The sequence below is a fragment of the Staurois parvus genome, unplaced genomic scaffold (genome assembly GCF_062004578.1).
Source record: "Staurois parvus isolate SC_StPar_1 unplaced genomic scaffold, SC_StPar_1.0 ptg000126l, whole genome shotgun sequence".
Lineage (NCBI taxonomy): Eukaryota > Metazoa > Chordata > Amphibia > Anura > Ranidae > Staurois > Staurois parvus.
Window position 1 is genome coordinate 1,407,310 of NW_028317922.1, and position 22,237 is coordinate 1,429,546.

General features: G+C 43.8%; 12 non-coding genes across 12 annotated transcripts; all 12 read left to right on the plus strand.

Moving 5' to 3' along the window:
• The first annotated feature begins 3,390 nt into the window (after positions 1-3,390).
• Positions 3,391-3,463, plus strand: TRNAF-GAA (transfer RNA phenylalanine (anticodon GAA)). The gene has a single exon. It is a non-coding gene; the product is annotated as a tRNA-Phe (tRNA).
• Positions 3,464-5,513: 2,050 nt separating this feature from the next.
• On the plus strand, positions 5,514-5,586 carry TRNAF-GAA (transfer RNA phenylalanine (anticodon GAA)). Its single transcript has one exon. It is a non-coding gene; the product is annotated as a tRNA-Phe (tRNA).
• Positions 5,587-5,856: 270 nt separating this feature from the next.
• On the plus strand, positions 5,857-5,929 carry TRNAF-GAA (transfer RNA phenylalanine (anticodon GAA)). Its single transcript has one exon. It is a non-coding gene; the product is annotated as a tRNA-Phe (tRNA).
• Positions 5,930-7,635: 1,706 nt separating this feature from the next.
• TRNAF-GAA (transfer RNA phenylalanine (anticodon GAA)) lies at positions 7,636-7,708 on the plus strand. The gene has a single exon. It is a non-coding gene; the product is annotated as a tRNA-Phe (tRNA).
• A 2,051-nt stretch (positions 7,709-9,759) lies between these two features.
• TRNAF-GAA (transfer RNA phenylalanine (anticodon GAA)) lies at positions 9,760-9,832 on the plus strand. Its single transcript has one exon. It is a non-coding gene; the product is annotated as a tRNA-Phe (tRNA).
• A 2,051-nt stretch (positions 9,833-11,883) lies between these two features.
• On the plus strand, positions 11,884-11,956 carry TRNAF-GAA (transfer RNA phenylalanine (anticodon GAA)). The gene has a single exon. It is a non-coding gene; the product is annotated as a tRNA-Phe (tRNA).
• A 2,050-nt stretch (positions 11,957-14,006) lies between these two features.
• Positions 14,007-14,079, plus strand: TRNAF-GAA (transfer RNA phenylalanine (anticodon GAA)). Its single transcript has one exon. It is a non-coding gene; the product is annotated as a tRNA-Phe (tRNA).
• A 270-nt stretch (positions 14,080-14,349) lies between these two features.
• On the plus strand, positions 14,350-14,422 carry TRNAF-GAA (transfer RNA phenylalanine (anticodon GAA)). Its single transcript has one exon. It is a non-coding gene; the product is annotated as a tRNA-Phe (tRNA).
• A 1,706-nt stretch (positions 14,423-16,128) lies between these two features.
• TRNAF-GAA (transfer RNA phenylalanine (anticodon GAA)) lies at positions 16,129-16,201 on the plus strand. The gene has a single exon. It is a non-coding gene; the product is annotated as a tRNA-Phe (tRNA).
• A 2,051-nt stretch (positions 16,202-18,252) lies between these two features.
• Positions 18,253-18,325, plus strand: TRNAF-GAA (transfer RNA phenylalanine (anticodon GAA)). The gene has a single exon. It is a non-coding gene; the product is annotated as a tRNA-Phe (tRNA).
• Positions 18,326-20,375: 2,050 nt separating this feature from the next.
• Positions 20,376-20,448, plus strand: TRNAF-GAA (transfer RNA phenylalanine (anticodon GAA)). The gene has a single exon. It is a non-coding gene; the product is annotated as a tRNA-Phe (tRNA).
• A 270-nt stretch (positions 20,449-20,718) lies between these two features.
• Positions 20,719-20,791, plus strand: TRNAF-GAA (transfer RNA phenylalanine (anticodon GAA)). The gene has a single exon. It is a non-coding gene; the product is annotated as a tRNA-Phe (tRNA).
• The last annotated feature ends 1,446 nt before the right edge of the window (positions 20,792-22,237 follow it).

A 22,237-nucleotide genomic window follows, 5' to 3' on the forward strand; every position in this document is an offset into this window, starting at 1 on the left:
CTAGTCTTTGACAACTTGATGCAAGTAAATAGAACTTTTTTGAACCATGGGATGAATAAAATCCAATACATTTTCTTCCTCGTGCTGATGCATCAGACTAGAAACCAGAAGCAGGTCAGAAAAAGTATCTTCGCGGTCCGAAATGACTTCCATGACAAAAGCTACAATTGCGCAGCTGAAGATTCTCAGCTTCCTCATGTTGCAGGCCGCTTCTTCTTCCATACACACAAAATGAGAAGCATAACCACTCCTTCCTAGAAAAAGCAATATCACTTATTCAACCAATTTCCTTGCGGAGTCACTTCTCTTGCAGGGTCCCAAAAGACACAGTATACACGCAAGTCATTTTGATTTTGCCTTTCACTTTAGTTTGAAGAAAGATGTATGATTGTATGCCTTTTATCAGGAAAATTGGGTGAAAATGGCTACGTCAGATGAAAAGCAAAGCTTTAAAGCGAAGAAAGATTACAAACTGTATGACTTTTTCAGGGAAAGTGGCTCAAAATGGCTACGTCAGATGAAAAGCAAGAGGGTTAGCAGCTAGATAAGGTTCCTTTTGAAAAGAGAACACTTGGAGCATTTTCCTTCACTCTGGTCCTTTGGTAGTACTACGGCTGGTTTAAGGCTTCTTTAGAGCAGTGTATTTGGACTCCTCAAAACCTCTATCTAGCTTTAAAAATGTAAAGCCATATATTGCTTCCCACATTGCATTTCATTGATTTCTAGCCTACTCGCATGAATTTGAACAATCTTGAATATTGTAAACTGACTTTGTGAAGATCCACCAACATTTTCTTTTTTGATTTCAGTGAAATGTATTCACAGTGCCCTGTGAGTAGACTTTGCTGTGTCACACATTTCACAGAGTCTGATTTCCAACGTACAGATTTGCTGAGAGGAGGAGTTTCAGGAGGCAGAGTCAGTACAGGAATCACAGCTTGCAGGCAGCAAGGTACCATGGGAGCTGCAGTCCTTAGAAAATGAAAGTAAAGAGCAGAGAAGAAGCTGAACACCATGCCGAAAATCCAGGAAATTGTGGAAATAGATGGCCAGCAGAGAAACAGCAATCACAACATAAAAGGAGGTTACTGAGGCAAGCTTACATTGGTTTGTCAAGGGGAACTATTGCTCCTATTGTTCCTATTGCCATTACCATGCTGATGTTTGAAAATAAAAGTGTAGGCTGGGACTTTAGATCTCCTTTAAGGTCTCTGGGACCCCTTCGCCTTGCCGCCACACACCTGCTGGTTTGCTCCTTTGGAATGTGCCGAAATAGCTCAGTTGGGAGAGTGTTAGACTGAAGATCTAAAGGTCCCTGGTTCAATCTCGGGTTTCGGCATCTGTTGTAGGTTTAAGGAGAGTCCACCTGTCTGTGAGCTGTTGCTTTTCTCATGAATTGGGCTAGCGTATGCTCCATGCTTTGGCTTCTCACCTGTCTGTTGCTCATGACAGAACGGTGGCTTAGTCTCACTGGCAATTTAGTCATGAATCTTGCTGCCTTTTCTCTTTTCCGGCAACATGCATAGGCATAAAAATCTCAATTCTCCATAGGCTCCTGTCACACCAACTTATAGTAGCCAACAATTGCTGAGGAAAGCACACATCTTAAACCGAAATAGCTCAGTTGGGAGAGCGTTAGACTGAAGATCTAAAGGTCCCTGGTTCAATCCCGGGTCTTGGCAACTGCCTGCATTTCTTTTGATGTAATGCTTCCCGGCAAGACTGGGCAGACCAAGACCAAGGTTTAGAAACTGGTTCAGTGCATATTAGGGTCTCGGGCGCAGCAGAAAAGCAATTGTACAACTTCCCGCAGTATATGGTTTTCTCAGCCAACGTGCAAGGACATGTCCAAAATCTATTCTTCTCAATAGGACCAGGTTACACCACCACATAGCGCTTGCAAAGCCTTGGGGGAAAAAAAGGCTGGCATGTTGCATTGTTGCAGCCCTCACCTGCATTATGCCAATCAAACCAAGTGGAAGAGTCTGCTTCACAGAGGAAATGCAATGTGTCCGAAAGGAATGGCAGCGCGCAGCCGAGCAAAACAACTTATCAAATGCATTCCGGGGTGAACAAGACTTAGCCGGCTTTGAAAGATACTAAAAGTCACGGCGCAGCCAAAACTAGTCTTTGACAACTTGATGCAAGTAAATAGAACTTTTTTGAACCATGGGATGAATAAAATCCAATACATTTTCTTCCTCGTGCTGATGCATCAGACTAGAAAACCAGAAGCAGGTCAGAAAAAGTATCTTCGCGGTCCGAAATGACTTCCATGACAAAAGTTACAATTGCGCAGCTGAAGATTCTCAGCTTCCTCAGGTTGCAGGCCGCTTCTTCTTCCATACACACAAAATGAGAAGCATAACCACTCCTTCCTAGAAAAGGCAATATCACTTATTCAACCAATTTCCTTGCGGAGTCACTTCTCTTGCAGGGTCCCAAAAGACACAGTATACACGCAAGTCATTTGGATTTTGCCTTTCACTTTAGTTTGAAGAAAGATGTATGATTGTATTCCTTTTATCAGGAAAATTGGGTGAAAATGGCTACGTCAGATGAAAAGCAAAGCTTTAAAGCGAAGAAAGATTACAAACTGTATGACTTTTTCAGGGAAAGTGGCTCAAAATGGCTACGTCAGATGAAAAGCAAGAGGGTTAGCAGCTAGATAAGGTTCCTTTCGAAAAGAGAACACTTGGAGCATTTTCCTTCACTCTGGTCCTTTGGTAGTACTACGGCTGGTTTAAGGCTTCTTTAGAGCAGTGTATTTGGACTCCTCAAAACCTCTATCTAGCTTTAAAAATGTAAAGCCATATATTGCTTCCCACGTTGCATTTCATTGATTTCTAGCCTACTCGCATGAATTTGAACAATCTTGAATATTGTAAACTGACTTTGAGAAGATCCACCAACATTTTCTTTTTTGATTTCAGTGAAATGTATTCACAGTGCCCTGTGAGTAGACTTTGCTGTGTCACACATTTCACAGAGTCTGAATTCCAACGTACAGATTTGCTGAGAGGAGGAGTTTCAGGAGGCAGAGTCAGTACAGGAATCACAGCTTGCAGGAAGCAAGGTACCATGGGAGCTGCAGTCCTTAGAAAATGAAAGTAAAGAGCAGAGAAGAAGCTGAACACCATGCCGGAAATCCAGGAAATTGTGGAAATAGATGGCCAGCAGAGAAACAGCAATCACAACATAAAAGGAGGTTACTGAGGCAAGCTTACATTGGTTTGTCAAGGGGAACTATTGCTCCTATTGTTCCTATTGCAATTACCATGCTGATGTTTGAAAATAAAAGTGTAGGCTGGGACTTTAGATCTCCTTTAAGGTCTCTGGGACCCCTTCGCCTTGCCGCCACACACCTGCTGGCTTGCTCCTTTGGAACGTGCCGAAATAGCTCAGTTGGGAGAGCGTTAGACTGAAGATCTAAAGGTCCCTGGTTCGATCCCGGGTTTCGGCATCTGTTGTAGGTTTAAGGAGAGTCCACCTGTCTGTGAGCTGTTGCTTTTCTCATGAATCGGGCTAGAGTATGCTCCATGCTTTGGCTTCTCACCTGTCTGTTGCTCATGACAGAACGGTGGCTTAGTCTCACTAGCAATTTAGTCGTGAATCTTGCTGCCTTTTCTCTTTTCCGGCAACATGCATAGGCATAAAAATCTCAATTCTCCATAGGCTCCTGTCACACCAACTTATAGTAGCCAACAATTGCTGAGGAAAGCACATGTCTTAAGCTGAAATAGCTCAGTTGGGAGAGCGTTAGACTGAAGATCTAAAGGTCCCTGGTTCAATCCCGGGTTTCGGCAACTGCCTCCGTTTCTTTTGGTGTAACGCTTCCCGGCAAGACTGGGCAGACCAAGACCAAGGTTTAGAAACTGGTTCAGTGCATATTAGGGTCTCGGGCGCAGCAGAAAAGCAATTGTACAACTTCCCGCAGTATATGGTTTTCTCAGCCAACGTGCAAGGACATGTCCAAAATCTATTCTTCTCAATAGGACCAGGTTACACCACCACATAGCGCTGCAAAGCCTTGGGGGAAAAAAAGGCTGGCATGTTGCATTGTTGCAGCCCTCACCTGCGTTATGCCAATCAAACCAAGTGGAAGAGTCTGCTTCACAGAGGAAATGCAATGTGTCCGAAAGGAATGGCAGCGCGCAGCCGAGCAAAACAACTTATCAAATGCATTCCGGGGTGAACAAGACTTAGCCGGCTTTGAAAGATACTAAAAGTCACGGCGCCGCCAAAACTAGTCTTTGACAACTTGATGCAAGTAAATAGAACTTTTTTGAACCATGGGATGAATAAAATCCAATACATTTTCTTCCTCGTGCTGATGCATCAGACTAGAAAACCAGAAGCAGGTCAGAAAAAGTATCTTCGCGGTCCGAAATGACTTCCATGACAAAAGCTACAATTGCGCAGCTGAAGATTCTCAGCTTCCTCAGGTTGCAGGCCGCTTCTTCTTCCATACACACAAAATGAGAAGCATAACCACTCCTTCCTAGAAAAGGCAATATCACTTATTCAACCAATTTCCTTGCGGAGTCACTTCTCTTGCAGGGTCCCAAAAGACACAGTATACACGCAAGTCATTTGGATTTTGCCTTTCACTTTAGTTTGAAGAAAGATGTATGATTGTATGCCTTTTATCAGGAAAATTGGGTGAAAATGGCTACGTCAGATGAAAAGCAAAGCTTTAAAGCGAAGAAAGATTACAAACTGTATGACTTTTTCCGGGAAAGTGGCTCAAAATGGCTACGTCAGATGAAAAGCAAGAGGGTTAGCAGCTAGATAAGGTTCCTTTCGAAAAGAGAACACTTGGAGCATTTTCCTTCACTCTGGTCCTTTGGTAGTACTACGGCTGGTTTAAGGCTTCTTTAGAGCAGTGTATTTGGACTCCTCAAAACCTCTATCTAGCTTTAAAAATGTAAAGCCATATATTGCTTCCCACGTTGCATTTCATTGATTTCTAGCCTACTCGCATGAATTTGAACAATCTTGAATATTGTAAACTGACTTTGTGAAGATCCACCAACATTTTCTTTTTTGATTTCAGTGAAATGTATTCACAGTGCCCTGTGAGTAGACTTTGCTGTGTCACACATTTCACAGAGTCTGATTTCCAACGTACAGATTTGCTGAGAGGAGGAGTTTCAGGAGGCAGAGTCAGTACAGGAATCACAGCTTGCAGGCAGCAAGGTACCATGGGAGCTGCAGTCCTTAGAAAATGAAAGTAAAGAGCAGAGAAGAAGCTGAACACCATGCCGGAAATCCAGGAAATTGTGGAAATAGATGGCCAGCAGAGAAACAGCAATCACAACATAAAAGGAGGTTACTGACGCAAGCTTACATTGGTTTGTCAAGGGGAACTATTGCTCCTATTGTTCCTATTGCCATTACCATGCTGATGTTTGAAAATAAAAGTGTAGGCTGGGACTTTAGATCTCCTTTAAGGTCTCTGGGACCCCTTCGCCTTGCCGCCACACACCTGCTGGCTTGCTCCTTTAGAATGTGCCGAAATAGCTCAGTTGGGAGAGCGTTAGATTGAAGATCTAAAGGTCCCTGGTTCGATCCCGGGTTTCGGCATCTGTTGTAGGTTTAAGGAGAGTCCACCTGTCTGTGAGCTGTTGCTTTTCTCATGAATCGGGCTAGCGTATGCTCCATGCTTTGGCTTCTCACCTGTCTGTTGCTCATGACAGAACGGTGGCTTAGTCTCACTGGCAATTTAGTCGTGAATCTTGCTGCCTTTTCTCTTTTCCGGCAACATGCATAGGCATAAAAATCTCAATTCTCCATAGGCTCCTGTCACACCAACTTATAGTAGCCAACAATTGCTGAGGAAAGCACACGTCTTAAGCCGAAATAGCTCAGTTGGGAGAGCGTTAGACTGAAGATCTAAAGGTCCCTGGTTCAATCCCGGGTTTCGGCAACTGCCTGCGTTTCTTTTGGTTTAACGCTTCCCAGCAAGACTGGGCAGACCAAGACCAAGGTTTAGAAACTGGTTCAGTGCATATTAGGGTATCGGGCGCAGCAGAAAAGCAATTGTACAATTTCCCGCAGTATATGGTTTTCTCAGCCAACGTGCAAGGACATGTCCAAAATCTATTCTTCTCAATAGGACCAGGTTACACCACCACATAGCGCTGGAAAGCCTTGGGGGAAAAAAAGGCTGGCATGTTGCATTGTTGCAGCCCTCACCTGCGTTATGCCAATCAAACCAAGTGGAAGAGTCTGCTTCACAGAGGAAATGCAATGTGTCCGAAAGGAATGGCAGCGCGCAGCCGAGCAAAACAACTTATCAAATGCATTCCGGGGTGAACAAGACTTAGCCGGCTTTGAAAGATACTAAAAGTCACGGCGCCGCCAAAACTAGTCTTTGACAACTTGATGCAAGTAAATAGAACTTTTTTGAACCATGGGATGAATAAAATCCAATACATTTTCTTCCTCGTGCTGATGCATCAGACTAGAAACCAGAAGCAGTTCAGAAAAAGTATCTTCGCGGTCCGAAATGACTTCCATGACAAAAGTTACAATTGCGCAGCTGAAGATTCTCAGCTTCCTCAGGTTGCAGGCCGCTTCTTCTTCCATGCACACAAAATGAGAAGCATAACCACTCCTTCCTAGAAAAGGCAATATCACTTATTCAACCAATTTCCTTGCGGAGTCACTTCTCTTGCAGGGTCCCAAAAGACACAGTATACACGCAAGTCATTTGGATTTTGCCTTTCACTTTAGTTTGAAGAAAGATGTATGATTGTATGCCTTTTATCAGGAAAATTGGGTGAAAATGGCTACGTCAGATGAAAAGCAAAGCTTTAAAGCGAAGAAAGATTACAAACTGTATGACTTTTTCAGGGAAAGTGGCTCAAAATGGCTACGTCAGATGAAAAGCAAGAGGGTTAGCAGCTAGATAAGGTTCCTTTCGAAAAGAGAACACTTGGAGCATTTTCCTTCACTCTGGTCCTTTGGTAGTACTACGGCTGGTTTAAGGCTTCTTTAGAGCAGTGTATTTGGACTCCTCAAAACCTCTATCTAGCTTTAAAAATGTAAAGCCATATATTGCTTCCCACGTTGCATTTCATTGATTTCTAGCCTACTCGCATGAATTTGAACAATCTTGAATATTGTAAACTGACTTTGTGAAGATCCACCAACATTTTCTTTTTTGATTTCAGTGAAATGTATTCACAGTGCCCTGTGAGTAGACTTTGCTGTGTCACACATTTCACAGAGTCTGATTTCCAACGTACAGATTTGCTGAGAGGAGGAGTTTCAGGAGGCAGAGTCAGTACAGGAATCACAGCTTGCAGGCAGCAAGGTACCATGGGAGCTGCAGTCCTTAGAAAATGAAAGTAAAGAGCAGAGAAGAAGCTGAACACCATGCCGGAAATCCAGGAAATTGTGGAAATAGATGGCCAGCAGAGAAACAGCAATCACAACATAAAAGGAGGTTACTGAGGCAAGCTTACATTGGTTTGTCAAGGGGAACTATTGCTCTTATTGTTCCTATTGCAATTACCATGCTGATGTTTGAAAATAAAAGTGTAGGCTGGGACTTTAGATCTCCTTTAAGGTCTCTGGGACCCCTTCGCCTTGCCACCACACACCTGCTGGCTTGCTCCGTTGGAACGTGCCAAAATAGCTCAGTTGGGAGAGCGTTAGACTGAAGATCTAAAGGTCCCTGGTTCGATCCCGGGTTTCGGCATCTGTTGTAGGTTTAAGGAGAGTCCACCTGTCTGTGAGCTGTTGCTTTTCTCATGAATCGGGCTAGCGTATGCTCCATGCTTTGGCTTCTCACCTGTCTGTTGCTCATGACAGAACGGTGGCTTAGTCTCACTGGCAATTTAGTCGTGAATCTTGCTGCCTTTTCTCTTTTCCGGCAACATGCATAGGCATAAAAATCTCAATTCTCCATAGGCTCCTGTCACACCAACTTATAGTAGCCAACAATTGCTGAGGAAAGCACACATCTTAAGCCGAAATAGCTCAGTTGGGAGAGCGTTAGACTGAAGATCTAAAGGTCCCTGGTTCAATCCCGGGTCTTGGCAACTGCCTGCATTTCTTTTGATGTAATGCTTCCCGGCAAGACTGGGCAGACCAAGACCAAGGTTTAGAAACTGGTTCAGTGCATATTAGGGTCTCGGGCGCAGCAGAAAAGCAATTGTACAACTTCCCGCAGTATATGGTTTTCTCAGCCAACGTGCAAGGACATGTCCAAAATCTATTCTTCTCAATAGGACCAGGTTACACCACCACATAGCGCTTGCAAAGCCTTGGGGGAAAAAAAGGCTGGCATGTTGCATTGTTGCAGCCCTCACCTGCGTTATGCCAATCAAACCAAGTGGAAGAGTCTGCTTCACAGAGGAAATGCAATGTGTCCGAAAGGAATGGCAGCGCGCAGCCGAGCAAAACAACTTATCAAATGCATTCCGGGGTGAACAAGACTTAGCCGGCTTTGAAAGATACTAAAAGTCACGGCGCAGCCAAAACTAGTCTTTGACAACTTGATGCAAGTAAATAGAACTTTTTTGAACCATGGGATGAATAAAATCCAATACATTTTCTTCCTCGTGCTGATGCATCAGACTAGAAAACCAGAAGCAGGTCAGAAAAAGTATCTTCGCGGTCCGAAATGACTTCCATGACAAAAGTTACAATTGCGCAGCTGAAGATTCTCAGCTTCCTCAGGTTGCAGGCCGCTTCTTCTTCCATACACACAAAATGAGAAGCATAACCACTCCTTCCTAGAAAAGGCAATATCACTTATTCAACCAATTTCCTTGCGGAGTCACTTCTCTTGCAGGGTCCCAAAAGACACAGTATACACGCAAGTCATTTTGATTTTGCCTTTCACTTTAGTTTGAAGAAAGATGTATGATTGTATGCCTTTTATCAGGAAAATTGGGTGAAAATGGCTACGTCAGATGAAAAGCAAAGCTTTAAAGCGAAGAAAGATTACAAACTGTATGACTTTTTCAGGGAAAGTGGCTCAAAATGGCTACGTCAGATGAAAAGCAAGAGGGTTAGCAGCTAGATAAGGTTCCTTTCGAAAAGAGAACACTTGGAGCATTTTCCTTCACTCTGGTCCTTTGGTAGTACTACGGCTGGTTTAAGGCTTCTTTAGAGCAGTGTATTTGGACTCCTCAAAACCTCTATCTAGCTTTAAAAATGTAAAGCCATATATTGCTTCCCACGTTGCATTTCATTGATTTCTAGCCTACTCGCATGAATTTGAACAATCTTGAATATTGTAAACTGACTTTGTGAAGATCCACCAACATTTTCTTTTTTGATTTCAGTGAAATGTATTCACAGTGCCCTGTGAGTAGACTTTGCTGTGTCACACATTTCACAGAGTCTGATTTCCAACGTACAGATTTGCTGAGAGGAGGAGTTTCAGGAGGCAGAGTCAGTACAGGAATCACAGCTTGCAGGCAGCAAGGTACCATGGGAGCTGCAGTCCTTAGAAAATGAAAGTAAAGAGCAGAGAAGAAGCTGAACACCATGCCGGAAATCCAGGAAATTGTGGAAATAGATGGCCAGCAGAGAAACAGCAATCACAACATAAAAGGAGGTTTCTGAGGCAAGCTTACATTGGTTTGTCAAGGGGAACTATTGCTCCTATTGTTCCTATTGCCATTACCATGCTGATGTTTGAAAATAAAAGTGTAGGCTGGGACTTTAGATCTCCTTTAAGGTCTCTGGGACCCCTTCGCCTTGCCGCCACACACCTGCTGGCTTGCTCCTTTGGAATGTGCCGAAATAGCTCAGTTGGGAGAGCGTTAGACTGAAGATCTAAAGGTCCCTGGTTCGATCCCGGGTTTCGGCATCATTTGTAGGTTTAAGGAGAGTCCACCTGTCTGTGAGCTGTTGCTTTTCTCATGAATCGGGCTAGCGTATGCTCCATGCTTTGGCTTCTCACCTGTCTGTTGCTCATGACAGAACGGTGGCTTAGTCTCACTGGCAATTTAGTCGTGAATCTTGCTGCCTTTTCTCTTTTCCGGCAACATGCATAGGCATAAAAATCTCAATTCTCCATAGGCTCCTGTCACACCAACTTATAGTAGCCAACAATTGCTGAGGAAAGCACACATCTTAAGCCGAAATAGCTCAGTTGGGAGAGCGTTAGACTGAAGATCTAAAGGTCCCTGGTTCAATCCCGGGTCTTGGCAACTGCCTGCATTTCTTTTGATGTAATGCTTCCCGGCAAGACTGGGCAGACCAAGACCAAGGTTTAGAAACTGGTTCAGTGCATATTAGGGTCTCGGGCGCAGCAGAAAAGCAATTGTACAACTTCCCGCAGTATATGGTTTTCTCAGCCAACGTGCAAGGACATGTCCAAAATCTATTCTTCTCAATAGGACCAGGTTACACCACCACATAGCGCTTGCAAAGCCTTGGGGGAAAAAAAGGCTGGCATGTTGCATTGTTGCAGCCCTCACCTGCATTATGCCAATCAAACCAAGTGGAAGAGTTTGCTTCACAGAGGAAATGCAATGTGTCCGAAAGGAATGGCAGCGCGCAGCCGAGCAAAACAACTTATCAAATGCATTCCGGGGTGAACAAGACTTAGCCGGCTTTGAAAGATACTAAAAGTCACGGCGCAGCCAAAACTAGTCTTTGACAACTTGATGCAAGTAAATAGAACTTTTTTGAACCATGGGATGAATAAAATCCAATACATTTTCTTCCTCGTGCTGATGCATCAGACTAGAAAACCAGAAGCAGGTCAGAAAAAGTATCTTCGCGGTCCGAAATGACTTCCATGACAAAAGTTACAATTGCGCAGCTGAAGATTCTCAGCTTCCTCAGGTTGCAGGCCGCTTCTTCTTCCATACACACAAAATGAGAAGCATAACCACTCCTTCCTAGAAAAGGCAATATCACTTATTCAACCAATTTCCTTGCGGAGTCACTTCTCTTGCAGGGTCCCAAAAGACACAGTATACACGCAAGTCATTTGGATTTTGCCTTTCACTTTAGTTTGAAGAAAGATGTATGATTGTATTCCTTTTATCAGGAAAATTGGGTGAAAATGGCTACGTCAGATGAAAAGCAAAGCTTTAAAGCGAAGAAAGATTACAAACTGTATGACTTTTTCAGGGAAAGTGGCTCAAAATGGCTACGTCAGATGAAAAGCAAGAGGGTTAGCAGCTAGATAAGGTTCCTTTCGAAAAGAGAACACTTGGAGCATTTTCCTTCACTCTGGTCCTTTGGTAGTACTACGGCTGGTTTAAGGCTTCTTTAGAGCAGTGTATTTGGACTCCTCAAAACCTCTATCTAGCTTTAAAAATGTAAAGCCATATATTGCTTCCCACGTTGCATTTCATTGATTTCTAGCCTACTCGCATGAATTTGAACAATCTTGAATATTGTAAACTGACTTTGAGAAGATCCACCAACATTTTCTTTTTTGATTTCAGTGAAATGTATTCACAGTGCCCTGTGAGTAGACTTTGCTGTGTCACACATTTCACAGAGTCTGAATTCCAACGTACAGATTTGCTGAGAGGAGGAGTTTCAGGAGGCAGAGTCAGTACAGGAATCACAGCTTGCAGGAAGCAAGGTACCATGGGAGCTGCAGTCCTTAGAAAATGAAAGTAAAGAGCAGAGAAGAAGCTGAACACCATGCCGGAAATCCAGGAAATTGTGGAAATAGATGGCCAGCAGAGAAACAGCAATCACAACATAAAAGGAGGTTACTGAGGCAAGCTTACATTGGTTTGTCAAGGGGAACTATTGCTCCTATTGTTCCTATTGCAATTACCATGCTGATGTTTGAAAATAAAAGTGTAGGCTGGGACTTTAGATCTCCTTTAAGGTCTCTGGGACCCCTTCGCCTTGCCGCCACACACCTGCTGGCTTGCTCCTTTGGAACGTGCCGAAATAGCTCAGTTGGGAGAGCGTTAGACTGAAGATCTAAAGGTCCCTGGTTCGATCCCGGGTTTCGGCATCTGTTGTAGGTTTAAGGAGAGTCCACCTGTCTGTGAGCTGTTGCTTTTCTCATGAATCGGGCTAGAGTATGCTCCATGCTTTGGCTTCTCACCTGTCTGTTGCTCATGACAGAACGGTGGCTTAGTCTCACTAGCAATTTAGTCGTGAATCTTGCTGCCTTTTCTCTTTTCCGGCAACATGCATAGGCATAAAAATCTCAATTCTCCATAGGCTCCTGTCACACCAACTTATAGTAGCCAACAATTGCTGAGGAAAGCACATGTCTTAAGCTGAAATAGCTCAGTTGGGAGAGCGTTAGACTGAAGATCTAAAGGTCCCTGGTTCAATCCCGGGTTTCGGCAACTGCCTCCGTTTCTTTTGGTGTAACGCTTCCCGGCAAGACTGGGCAGACCAAGACCAAGGTTTAGAAACTGGTTCAGTGCATATTAGGGTCTCGGGCGCAGCAGAAAAGCAATTGTACAACTTCCCGCAGTATATGGTTTTCTCAGCCAACGTGCAAGGACATGTCCAAAATCTATTCTTCTCAATAGGACCAGGTTACACCACCACATAGCGCTGCAAAGCCTTGGGGGAAAAAAAGGCTGGCATGTTGCATTGTTGCAGCCCTCACCTGCGTTATGCCAATCAAACCAAGTGGAAGAGTCTGCTTCACAGAGGAAATGCAATGTGTCCGAAAGGAATGGCAGCGCGCAGCCGAGCAAAACAACTTATCAAATGCATTCCGGGGTGAACAAGACTTAGCCGGCTTTGAAAGATACTAAAAGTCACGGCGCCGCCAAAACTAGTCTTTGACAACTTGATGCAAGTAAATAGAACTTTTTTGAACCATGGGATGAATAAAATCCAATACATTTTCTTCCTCGTGCTGATGCATCAGACTAGAAAACCAGAAGCAGGTCAGAAAAAGTATCTTCGCGGTCCGAAATGACTTCCATGACAAAAGCTACAATTGCGCAGCTGAAGATTCTCAGCTTCCTCAGGTTGCAGGCCGCTTCTTCTTCCATACACACAAAATGAGAAGCATAACCACTCCTTCCTAGAAAAGGCAATATCACTTATTCAACCAATTTCCTTGCGGAGTCACTTCTCTTGCAGGGTCCCAAAAGACACAGTATACACGCAAGTCATTTGGATTTTGCCTTTCACTTTAGTTTGAAGAAAGATGTATGATTGTATGCCTTTTATCAGGAAAATTGGGTGAAAATGGCTACGTCAGATGAAAAGCAAAGCTTTAAAGCGAAGAAAGATTACAAACTGTATGACTTTTTCCGGGAAAGTGGCTCAAAATGGCTACGTCAGATGAAAAGCAAGAGGGTTAGCAGCTAGATAAGGTTCCTTTCGAAAAGAGAACACTTGGAGCATTTTCCTTCACTCTGGTCCTTTGGTAGTACTACGGCTGGTTTAAGGCTTCTTTAGAGCAGTGTATTTGGACTCCTCAAAACCTCTATCTAGCTTTAAAAATGTAAAGCCATATATTGCTTCCCACGTTGCATTTCATTGATTTCTAGCCTACTCGCATGAATTTGAACAATCTTGAATATTGTAAACTGACTTTGTGAAGATCCACCAACATTTTCTTTTTTGATTTCAGTGAAATGTATTCACAGTGCCCTGTGAGTAGACTTTGCTGTGTCACACATTTCACAGAGTCTGATTTCCAACGTACAGATTTGCTGAGAGGAGGAGTTTCAGGAGGCAGAGTCAGTACAGGAATCACAGCTTGCAGGCAGCAAGGTACCATGGGAGCTGCAGTCCTTAGAAAATGAAAGTAAAGAGCAGAGAAGAAGCTGAACACCATGCCGGAAATCCAGGAAATTGTGGAAATAGATGGCCAGCAGAGAAACAGCAATCACAACATAAAAGGAGGTTACTGACGCAAGCTTACATTGGTTTGTCAAGGGGAACTATTGCTCCTATTGTTCCTATTGCCATTACCATGCTGATGTTTGAAAATAAAAGTGTAGGCTGGGACTTTAGATCTCCTTTAAGGTCTCTGGGACCCCTTCGCCTTGCCGCCACACACCTGCTGGCTTGCTCCTTTAGAATGTGCCGAAATAGCTCAGTTGGGAGAGCGTTAGATTGAAGATCTAAAGGTCCCTGGTTCGATCCCGGGTTTCGGCATCTGTTGTAGGTTTAAGGAGAGTCCACCTGTCTGTGAGCTGTTGCTTTTCTCATGAATCGGGCTAGCGTATGCTCCATGCTTTGGCTTCTCACCTGTCTGTTGCTCATGACAGAACGGTGGCTTAGTCTCACTGGCAATTTAGTCGTGAATCTTGCTGCCTTTTCTCTTTTCCGGCAACATGCATAGGCATAAAAATCTCAATTCTCCATAGGCTCCTGTCACACCAACTTATAGTAGCCAACAATTGCTGAGGAAAGCACACGTCTTAAGCCGAAATAGCTCAGTTGGGAGAGCGTTAGACTGAAGATCTAAAGGTCCCTGGTTCAATCCCGGGTTTCGGCAACTGCCTGCGTTTCTTTTGGTTTAACGCTTCCCAGCAAGACTGGGCAGACCAAGACCAAGGTTTAGAAACTGGTTCAGTGCATATTAGGGTATCGGGCGCAGCAGAAAAGCAATTGTACAATTTCCCGCAGTATATGGTTTTCTCAGCCAACGTGCAAGGACATGTCCAAAATCTATTCTTCTCAATAGGACCAGGTTACACCACCACATAGCGCTGGAAAGCCTTGGGGGAAAAAAAGGCTGGCATGTTGCATTGTTGCAGCCCTCACCTGCGTTATGCCAATCAAACCAAGTGGAAGAGTCTGCTTCACAGAGGAAATGCAATGTGTCCGAAAGGAATGGCAGCGCGCAGCCGAGCAAAACAACTTATCAAATGCATTCCGGGGTGAACAAGACTTAGCCGGCTTTGAAAGATACTAAAAGTCACGGCGCCGCCAAAACTAGTCTTTGACAACTTGATGCAAGTAAATAGAACTTTTTTGAACCATGGGATGAATAAAATCCAATACATTTTCTTCCTCGTGCTGATGCATCAGACTAGAAACCAGAAGCAGTTCAGAAAAAGTATCTTCGCGGTCCGAAATGACTTCCATGACAAAAGTTACAATTGCGCAGCTGAAGATTCTCAGCTTCCTCAGGTTGCAGGCCGCTTCTTCTTCCATGCACACAAAATGAGAAGCATAACCACTCCTTCCTAGAAAAGGCAATATCACTTATTCAACCAATTTCCTTGCGGAGTCACTTCTCTTGCAGGGTCCCAAAAGACACAGTATACACGCAAGTCATTTGGATTTTGCCTTTCACTTTAGTTTGAAGAAAGATGTATGATTGTATGCCTTTTATCAGGAAAATTGGGTGAAAATGGCTACGTCAGATGAAAAGCAAAGCTTTAAAGCGAAGAAAGATTACAAACTGTATGACTTTTTCAGGGAAAGTGGCTCAAAATGGCTACGTCAGATGAAAAGCAAGAGGGTTAGCAGCTAGATAAGGTTCCTTTCGAAAAGAGAACACTTGGAGCATTTTCCTTCACTCTGGTCCTTTGGTAGTACTACGGCTGGTTTAAGGCTTCTTTAGAGCAGTGTATTTGGACTCCTCAAAACCTCTATCTAGCTTTAAAAATGTAAAGCCATATATTGCTTCCCACGTTGCATTTCATTGATTTCTAGCCTACTCGCATGAATTTGAACAATCTTGAATATTGTAAACTGACTTTGTGAAGATCCACCAACATTTTCTTTTTTGATTTCAGTGAAATGTATTCACAGTGCCCTGTGAGTAGACTTTGCTGTGTCACACATTTCACAGAGTCTGATTTCCAACGTACAGATTTGCTGAGAGGAGGAGTTTCAGGAGGCAGAGTCAGTACAGGAATCACAGCTTGCAGGCAGCAAGGTACCATGGGAGCTGCAGTCCTTAGAAAATGAAAGTAAAGAGCAGAGAAGAAGCTGAACACCATGCCGGAAATCCAGGAAATTGTGGAAATAGATGGCCAGCAGAGAAACAGCAATCACAACATAAAAGGAGGTTACTGAGGCAAGCTTACATTGGTTTGTCAAGGGGAACTATTGCTCTTATTGTTCCTATTGCAATTACCATGCTGATGTTTGAAAATAAAAGTGTAGGCTGGGACTTTAGATCTCCTTTAAGGTCTCTGGGACCCCTTCGCCTTGCCACCACACACCTGCTGGCTTGCTCCGTTGGAACGTGCCAAAATAGCTCAGTTGGGAGAGCGTTAGACTGAAGATCTAAAGGTCCCTGGTTCGATCCCGGGTTTCGGCATCTGTTGTAGGTTTAAGGAGAGTCCACCTGTCTGTGAGCTGTTGCTTTTCTCATGAATCGGGCTAGCGTATGCTCCATGCTTTGGCTTCTCACCTGTCTGTTGCTCATGACAGAACGGTGGCTTAGTCTCACTGGCAATTTAGTCGTGAATCTTGCTGCCTTTTCTCTTTTCCGGCAACATGCATAGGCATAAAAATCTCAATTCTCCATAGGCTCCTGTCACACCAACTTATAGTAGCCAACAATTGCTGAGGAAAGCACACATCTTAAGCCGAAATAGCTCAGTTGGGAGAGCGTTAGACTGAAGATCTAAAGGTCCCTGGTTCAATCCCGGGTCTTGGCAACTGCCTGCATTTCTTTTGATGTAATGCTTCCCGGCAAGACTGGGCAGACCAAGACCAAGGTTTAGAAACTGGTTCAGTGCATATTAGGGTCTCGGGCGCAGCAGAAAAGCAATTGTACAACTTCCCGCAGTATATGGTTTTCTCAGCCAACGTGCAAGGACATGTCCAAAATCTATTCTTCTCAATAGGACCAGGTTACACCACCACATAGCGCTTGCAAAGCCTTGGGGGAAAAAAAGGCTGGCATGTTGCATTGTTGCAGCCCTCACCTGCGTTATGCCAATCAAACCAAGTGGAAGAGTCTGCTTCACAGAGGAAATGCAATGTGTCCGAAAGGAATGGCAGCGCGCAGCCGAGCAAAACAACTTATCAAATGCATTCCGGGGTGAACAAGACTTAGCCGGCTTTGAAAGATACTAAAAGTCACGGCGCAGCCAAAACTAGTCTTTGACAACTTGATGCAAGTAAATAGAACTTTTTTGAACCATGGGATGAATAAAATCCAATACATTTTCTTCCTCGTGCTGATGCATCAGACTAGAAAACCAGAAGCAGGTCAGAAAAAGTATCTTCGCGGTCCGAAATGACTTCCATGACAAAAGTTACAATTGCGCAGCTGAAGATTCTCAGCTTCCTCAGGTTGCAGGCCGCTTCTTCTTCCATACACACAAAATGAGAAGCATAACCACTCCTTCCTAGAAAAGGCAATATCACTTATTCAACCAATTTCCTTGCGGAGTCACTTCTCTTGCAGGGTCCCAAAAGACACAGTATACACGCAAGTCATTTGGATTTTGCCTTTCACTTTAGTTTGAAGAAAGATGTATGATTGTATTCCTTTTATCAGGAAAATTGGGTGAAAATGGCTACGTCAGATGAAAAGCAAAGCTTTAAAGCGAAGAAAGATTACAAACTGTATGACTTTTTCAGGGAAAGTGGCTCAAAATGGCTACGTCAGATGAAAAGCAAGAGGGTTAGCAGCTAGATAAGGTTCCTTTCGAAAAGAGAACACTTGGAGCATTTTCCTTCACTCTGGTCCTTTGGTAGTACTACGGCTGGTTTAAGGCTTCTTTAGAGCAGTGTATTTGGACTCCTCAAAACCTCTATCTAGCTTTAAAAATGTAAAGCCATATATTGCTTCCCACGTTGCATTTCATTGATTTCTAGCCTACTCGCATGAATTTGAACAATCTTGAATATTGTAAACTGACTTTGTGAAGATCCACCAACATTTTCTTTTTTGATTTCAGTGAAATGTATTCACAGTGCCCTGTGAGTAGACTTTGCTGTGTCACACATTTCACAGAGTCTGAATTCCAACGTACAGATTTGCTGAGAGGAGGAGTTTCAGGAGGCAGAGTCAGTACAGGAATCACAGCTTGCAGGAAGCAAGGTACCATGGGAGCTGCAGTCCTTAGAAAATGAAAGTAAAGAGCAGAGAAGAAGCTGAACACCATGCCGGAAATCCAGGAAATTGTGGAAATAGATGGCCAGCAGAGAAACAGCAATCACAACATAAAAGGAGGTTACTGAGGCAAGCTTACATTGGTTTGTCAAGGGGAACTATTGCTCCTATTGTTCCTATTGCAATTACCATGCTGATGTTTGAAAATAAAAGTGTAGGCTGGGACTTTAGATCTCCTTTAAGGTCTCTGGGACCCCTTCGCCTTGCCGCCACACACCTGCTGGCTTGCTCCTTTGGAACGTGCCGAAATAGCTCAGTTGGGAGAGCGTTAGACTGAAGATCTAAAGGTCCCTGGTTCGATCCCGGGTTTCGGCATCTGTTGTAGGTTTAAGGAGAGTCCACCTGTCTGTGAGCTGTTGCTTTTCTCATGAATCGGGCTAGAGTATGCTCCATGCTTTGGCTTCTCACCTGTCTGTTGCTCATGACAGAACGGTGGCTTAGTCTCACTAGCAATTTAGTCGTGAATCTTGCTGCCTTTTCTCTTTTCCGGCAACATGCATAGGCATAAAAATCTCAATTCTCCATAGGCTCCTGTCACACCAACTTATAGTAGCCAACAATTGCTGAGGAAAGCACATGTCTTAAGCTGAAATAGCTCTGTTGGGAGAGCGTTAGACTGAAGATCTAAAGGTCCCTGGTTCAATCCCGGGTTTCGGCAACTGCCTCCGTTTCTTTTGGTGTAACGCTTCCCGGCAAGACTGGGCAGACCAAGACCAAGGTTTAGAAACTGGTTCAGTGCATATTAGGGTCTCGGGCGCAGCAGAAAAGCAATTGTACAACTTCCCGCAGTATATGGTTTTCTCAGCCAACGTGCAAGGACATGTCCAAAATCTATTCTTCTCAATAGGACCAGGTTACACCACCACATAGCGCTGCAAAGCCTTGGGGGAAAAAAAGGCTGGCATGTTGCATTGTTGCAGCCCTCACCTGCGTTATGCCAATCAAACCAAGTGGAAGAGTCTGCTTCACAGAGGAAATGCAATGTGTCCGAAAGGAATGGCAGCGCGCAGCCGAGCAAAACAACTTATCAAATGCATTCCGGGGTGAACAAGACTTAGCCGGCTTTGAAAGATACTAAAAGTCACGGCGCCGCCAAAACTAGTCTTTGACAACTTGATGCAAGTAAATAGAACTTTTTTGAACCATGGGATGAATAAAATCCAATACATTTTCTTCCTCGTGCTGATGCATCAGACTAGAAAACCAGAAGCAGGTCAGAAAAAGTATCTTCGCGGTCCGAAATGACTTCCATGACAAAAGCTACAATTGCGCAGCTGAAGATTCTCAGCTTCCTCAGGTTGCAGGCCGCTTCTTCTTCCATACACACAAAATGAGAAGCATAACCACTCCTTCCTAGAAAAGGCAATATCACTTATTCAACCAATTTCCTTGCGGAGTCACTTCTCTTGCAGGGTCCCAAAAGACACAGTATACACGCAAGTCATTTGGATTTTGCCTTTCACTTTAGTTTGAAGAAAGATGTATGATTGTATGCCTTTTATCAGGAAAATTGGGTGAAAATGGCTACGTCAGATGAAAAGCAAAGCTTTAAAGCGAAGAAAGATTACAAACTGTATGACTTTTTCCGGGAAAGTGGCTCAAAATGGCTACGTCAGATGAAAAGCAAGAGGGTTAGCAGCTAGATAAGGTTCCTTTCGAAAAGAGAACACTTGGAGCATTTTCCTTCTCTCTGGTCCTTTGGTAGTACTACGGCTGGTTTAAGGCTTCTTTAGAGCAGTGTATTTGGACTCCTCAAAACCTCTATCTAGCTTTAAAAATGTAAAGCCATATATTGCTTCCCACGTTGCATTTCATTGATTTCTAGCCTACTCGCATGAATTTGAACAATCTTGAATATTGTAAACTGACTTTGTGAAGATCCACCAACATTTTCTTTTTTGATTTCAGTGAAATGTATTCACAGTGCCCTGTGAGTAGACTTTGCTGTGTCACACATTTCACAGAGTCTGATTTCCAACGTACAGATTTGCTGAGAGGAGGAGTTTCAGGAGGCAGAGTCAGTACAGGAATCACAGCTTGCAGGCAGCAAGGTACCATGGGAGCTGCAGTCCTTAGAAAATGAAAGTAAAGAGCAGAGAAGAAGCTGAACACCATGCCGGAAATCCAGGAAATTGTGGAAATAGATGGCCAGCAGAGAAACAGCAATCACAACATAAAAGGAGGTTACTGACGCAAGCTTACATTGGTTTGTCAAGGGGAACTATTGCTCCTATTGTTCCTATTGCCATTACCATGCTGATGTTTGAAAATAAAAGTGTAGGCTGGGACTTTAGATCTCCTTTAAGGTCTCTGGGACCCCTTCGCCTTGCCGCCACACACCTGCTGGCTTGCTCCTTTAGAATGTGCCGAAATAGCTCAGTTGGGAGAGCGTTAGATTGAAGATCTAAAGGTCCCTGGTTCGATCCCGGGTTTCGGCATCTGTTGTAGGTTTAAGGAGAGTCCACCTGTCTGTGAGCTGTTGCTTTTCTCATGAATCGGGCTAGCGTATGCTCCATGCTTTGGCTTCTCACCTGTCTGTTGCTCATGACAGAACGGTGGCTTAGTCTCACTGGCAATTTAGTCGTGAATCTTGCTGCCTTTTCTCTTTTCCGGCAACATGCATAGGCATAAAAATCTCAATTCTCCATAGGCTCCTGTCACACCAACTTATAGTAGCCAACAATTGCTGAGGAAAGCACACGTCTTAAGCCGAAATAGCTCAGTTGGGAGAGCGTTAGACTGAAGATCTAAAGGTCCCTGGTTCAATCCCGGGTTTCGGCAACTGCCTGCGTTTCTTTTGGTTTAACGCTTCCCAGCAAGACTGGGCAGACCAAGACCAAGGTTTAGAAACTGGTTCAGTGCATATTAGGGTATCGGGCGCAGCAGAAAAGCAATTGTACAATTTCCCGCAGTATATGGTTTTCTCAGCCAACGTGCAAGGACATGTCCAAAATCTATTCTTCTCAATAGGACCAGGTTACACCACCACATAGCGCTGGAAAGCCTTGGGGGAAAAAAAGGCTGGCATGTTGCATTGTTGCAGCCCTCACCTGCGTTATGCCAATCAAACCAAGTGGAAGAGTCTGCTTCACAGAGGAAATGCAATGTGTCCGAAAGGAATGGCAGCGCGCAGCCGAGCAAAACAACTTATCAAATGCATTCCGGGGTGAACAAGACTTAGCCGGCTTTGAAAGATACTAAAAGTCACGGCGCCGCCAAAACTAGTCTTTGACAACTTGATGCAAGTAAATAGAACTTTTTTGAACCATGGGATGAATAAAATCCAATACATTTTCTTCCTCGTGCTGATGCATCAGACTAGAAACCAGAAGCAGTTCAGAAAAAGTATCTTCGCGGTCCGAAATGACTTCCATGACAAAAGTTACAATTGCGCAGCTGAAGATTCTCAGCTTCCTCAGGTTGCAGGCCGCTTCTTCTTCCATGCACACAAAATGAGAAGCATAACCACTCCTTCCTAGAAAAGGCAATATCACTTATTCAACCAATTTCCTTGCGGAGTCACTTCTCTTGCAGGGTCCCAAAAGACACAGTATACACGCAAGTCATTTGGATTTTGCCTTTCACTTTAGTTTGAAGAAAGATGTATGATTGTATGCCTTTTATCAGGAAAATTGGGTGAAAATGGCTACGTCAGATGAAAAGCAAAGCTTTAAAGCGAAGAAAGATTACAAACTGTATGACTTTTTCAGGGAAAGTGGCTCAAAATGGCTACGTCAGATGAAAAGCAAGAGGGTTAGCAGCTAGATAAGGTTCCTTTCGAAAAGAGAACACTTGGAGCATTTTCCTTCACTCTGGTCCTTTGGTAGTACTACGGCTGGTTTAAGGCTTCTTTAGAGCAGTGTATTTGGACTCCTCAAAACCTCTATCTAGCTTTAAAAATGTAAAGCCATATATTGCTTCCCACGTTGCATTTCATTGATTTCTAGCCTACTCGCATGAATTTGAACAATCTTGAATATTGTAAACTGACTTTGTGAAGATCCACCAACATTTTCTTTTTTGATTTCAGTGAAATGTATTCACAGTGCCCTGTGAGTAGACTTTGCTGTGTCACACATTTCACAGAGTCTGATTTCCAACGTACAGATTTGCTGAGAGGAGGAGTTTCAGGAGGCAGAGTCAGTACAGGAATCACAGCTTGCAGGCAGCAAGGTACCATGGGAGCTGCAGTCCTTAGAAAATGAAAGTAAAGAGCAGAGAAGAAGC